The sequence below is a fragment of the Octopus bimaculoides genome, chromosome 23 (genome assembly GCF_001194135.2).
Source record: "Octopus bimaculoides isolate UCB-OBI-ISO-001 chromosome 23, ASM119413v2, whole genome shotgun sequence".
Taxonomy (NCBI): domain Eukaryota; kingdom Metazoa; phylum Mollusca; class Cephalopoda; order Octopoda; family Octopodidae; genus Octopus; species Octopus bimaculoides.
Window position 1 is genome coordinate 5,667,126 of NC_069003.1, and position 4,382 is coordinate 5,671,507.

At 39.6% G+C, this 4,382-nt stretch overlaps 1 protein-coding gene across 1 annotated transcript in view; it reads right to left on the reverse strand.

Moving 5' to 3' along the window:
• The window catches only part of LOC106871346 (ras-related C3 botulinum toxin substrate 1), a 36,997-nt gene that overhangs the window by 9,212 nt on the left and 23,403 nt on the right, over nt 1–4,382 (reverse strand). The gene's annotated exons all lie outside the window — the stretch shown is intronic.

Below are 4,382 nucleotides of genomic sequence, written 5' to 3' on the forward strand. Positions count from 1 at the left end.
GGGGGGGGGGGGAAGACAGGAAGGGCTTCCAACTGATGAAAATCAGTGTGTATCTAACTCAACAACATTATTTCTAGTTAACTTTTTAATATTCTCTGCATTAAAATGTTAACACTCGATTATTAATGACTAAAAAGGTTTTGAAAAGAAATTTTTCAAATTTCAATCATCATCATCATCATCATCATCATCGTTTAACGTCCGCTTTCCATGCTAGCATGGGTTGGACGATATGGTTACTCAATTTTTTCAAGTGTGTATATCTGTTGATTCACCAGAAGCGATAATTTACAGGACTCAATACAAATAGAATATTCTTTGATATATTATAACTGAAAGGTTTAAAGAGAAAAGAACATTGAAGATAAACGTTTTCTTCAGACTTTCATTTCATATTTCAGAAAATATTCCAAAAGGAAAGTAAGCTTGGTTTACCAAATGATATAAATGAGGAACTCAGAATACTGGGAACTTGGAGCCTTTCAGTGTATGCGTGTGTGAGTATGTGTATCAGCCAGCACCAACCAAGCCCTACGGACAGCGACTGAATGTGGTGGGCAAGTTCACCTACCTTGGCAGCACACTCTCTAGAAATGTTGTCGTCGATGACTAAATCAACGCCAGACTCGCCAAGGCAAGCGCTACCTTCAGCAGGCTACGCAAGCCTGTCTGGAACAGGAGGGGGATCACCATCATGACAAAGATCAAAGTGTACCGGGCTGTTGTTCTCACAACGCTACTTTACGGCTGCGAGTCCTGGACAGTCCACCAGCGTCATGCCAAGAAGCTAAACCACTTCCATGCAATACGCCTTAAAAAACTTCTAGGCATAAAGTGACAGGACAGGATCCCGGACACTGAGGTACTAATATGTGCTAACCTGCCCAGCATCCATACCATCTTGATGCAGTCTCAGCTTCGCTGGGCAGAGCACATAGCTCGCATGTCAGACGATCGATTACCAAAAAGATTGCTCTTTGGTGAGCTGCAAAAGGGAAAGCGTTCACAAGGCGGCCAGAAGAAGCGCTTTAAGGACACACTGAAAGCCTCCAACATCGACCATGACACTTGGGAGCGGTCTGCTCTTGACAGAGAAAGGTGGTGATCAGCTGTCCACAAGGGTGCCAACAAATGCGAGACCAATAGGATCGCTGCTGCAGAAGACCGCAGACAGGCCAGGAAGAACAGAGCTAACAACCCTGTAGCAGGCGCTACCATTCCCTGTCCACACTGTCAAAGACTCTTTCGGGCGCAGATTGGCCTCACTAGCCATCTGCGGACTCACAAAACAAACCCACCCCCACCCCAGGATGACTAGATGGTCTTCGTCGCATTGGCGGACAAACTACACACATGTGTGTGTGAGTGTGTGTAAGTGTGTGTGTGTGTGTGTGTGTGTGTGTGTGTGTGTGTGTGTGTGTGTGTGTGTGTGTGTACAGAGAGAGAGAGAGAGAGAGAGAGAGAGAGAGAGAAAGAGGGAGAAAAACTTGAACTTTGAATTAATTAATGTTACGCTAAATTTAAAATTACATAAGCTGCTCATTATTGATTGCTTGAACTTTAAAATCAAAATATGATCTTTATTCTTTATCAACAGAAGTGCTTGTCAACATTCCTTAATACAGACAGAGGATACATAAAATTATTATTCTTATTACTGTTGTTGTAGTGATGCAAGTGATGCACTGTGACATTTTCTATACATACAAGAATCAATAACTCACCTATTTAATAGAATTTGCTGATTTAGGAGATATATAAACAAAATAGTGAGTTGAAAATCTTTGATTAACTGGAGATTATCCTTGTAGTTAGTAGGCACCTCTCCTAAGAGTATTTAAAATATAAAACAGTGCTTTTCGAACTTTTTTGAACTATTGTCCACTTTCTATAACTAAAACTTTTTCAAAGCCAACTTTGCTATTAGTACACCACATGTACATATTGCATACTACGGCACTCTGACGGTTACGACAACGAGGGTTCCAGTTGATCCAATCAACAGAACACCCTGCTTGTGAAATTAACATGCAAGTGGCTGAGTAGTCCACACACATGTACACTTAACGTAGATCTCGGGGAGATTCAGTGTGACAAGGCTGGCCCTATGAAATACAGGTACAACAGAAACAGGAAGAAAGAGTGAGAGAAAGTTGTAGTGAAAGAGTACAGCAGGGTTCACCCCTCCACCTGCCGGAGCCTTGCATATATATATATATATATATATATATATATATATATATGTACTTACACATTAAATGTTATGTGGTAATTCAGGTGCACTGAATGTCTTTATTGCATGTATGGAAATTCCTGTAAATTTTTACATCATTTAAGTTGTACTTCTGTTTATGGCTTACAATTTACATGCACAGGTGGTATACACTTGATCTTGTTCATGTATTTATTCACATTTCAAAGTACTGTTTTTGTTGATGCTATCATTGTGATTAACAAGCAGTTCATTATTATACTTGATTTCTTCTTAAAACGAAAAACTGTACAGTTGCATCTATTGCACTCCTCTTACTAACTTTCTCTTCAGTATCTATATGAAAGCTCCCACTGTCCAACCATACAGCAACACCTCCCACTTTGAAAAGCATTGATATAAAACAAGCAAGGGTGATAACTCCAACCAGTTTTTATAGATAAGATAAAGACAATGCAGTTATGAGTGGATCTGAGCTTTAAAATCAAATTGCAAAAGTAGTAGACATGTTTCAGTCTTATTAGACCTCCTCAGTGAACCACTGTACTCAGTTGGCAAGACTCGCTGCCTGCAACTTCCTCCTTCCTGAGCCATTTTTTATCTTTCTCATCTCTCCCTCCATACTGATATCTACAATCAACCACACCCTTTTTCATTGCTTACTGCATCCACCTCTAGGACAATTTAGCTATCTGCCACTTTCCTCCCACAGTCTTATTAAATTATCCACCCTTTCCTTCCCTCCCGATCCACAGACAGCATGCTCTGGCATCCCATCACCGTCTTATTTTCCTTCCAGCTATTCTCACCCACCTCCACATAATGAAGGGTAGTCATGTACCTCTTCCATAACAAGACATCTGTGCTTGTCCCTCTATCGTACTTTAGCCTTCCAACACCAAACAAACTCACCTCCTCTTTTCTCAAATATGATCCCATTCAATTGAAAAGGTTTTCTCCCTTTTTTAAAATTTGCCTTGTAAATTACTCAACCTCTCTAGTACTGGTGGAACCCAGAATTCACCATAAAATGGTTGGCATTAGGAAGGGCATCCGGAAGTAGACACCATGTCAATGCTGACTGCAAAGGCCTGATGCAGTTTTACAGCTTGCTGGTTCCTGTCAAACGCTCCAGCTTAGGCCAGCATAGAAAAAGGGATGTTAAATGTTAAGGTGTGTGTGTGTGAGTGTGTGTGTGTGTGTATGTGTATGTGTGTGTAATCTAAGGAAGCCGATAATAAATATAAATATGTATGATGATCACAGGGTGCATTTTGCTTATTAAATACACATGTCAGAATCCCATGTACTGTTTTTCTTTTCCAAACATTAGGATTGGCTAAACTTATTGGACATGTCTTGTAACAGCATGGATAGTTTCAGTGAAATGAAATTTTTCAATACCCTATATTACATATTGGAATCCTATTGTATAGGTAGTCTGCAACCCCCACTCCAGGTTCTTTCCCCTCAACCATATGTTGACATATAAACATGTGTGTATATTTTATCTTACTTGTTTCAGTCATTAGAATGCAGCCAGGCTTTAAAAAATAAAGTACTGGGGTTGATTCATCCAATTAAATATCCTTCAAGGCAGTGCCCCAGTATGGCTGCATTCTAATGACTGAAACAAGTGGCGGTAGGAGCCCAAACACAGACACACACGTAGATATATATTTCACTTAGGCATTGCAAGACTAATAGCCTGTTGCAGAACTCAATATTCAAGGCACCAACGAAACTATAGTATATTACTCAGGAATTCAACTAAGAATTGACTGCATCCTATAGCAGAAACACCTGTAAGCTAATGAAGTTCATACCATTACCATTGTTTTTCCTGTGTCATCTTTTTCTTTCTTTATATATATATATATATATATATATATACACACACACACACACACACACGACAGGTTTCTTTCAGTTTTTGTCTACCAAATCCATTCACAAGGCTTTGATTGGCTTGAGGCTACGTACAAGACCCTTGCTCAAGATGCTAGGCTCTAGGACTGAACCTGGAAGTATGCAAACATTCACATACACACACACACACACACAACATTCCAGCAAAGGGTAACTAAAACTAGAAAGGCACAAACTTTGTAAAAATAATAATTTCATAATTTTTTTTCATTTACATAGTTTTGAGGAGAGTGTTGAAAAT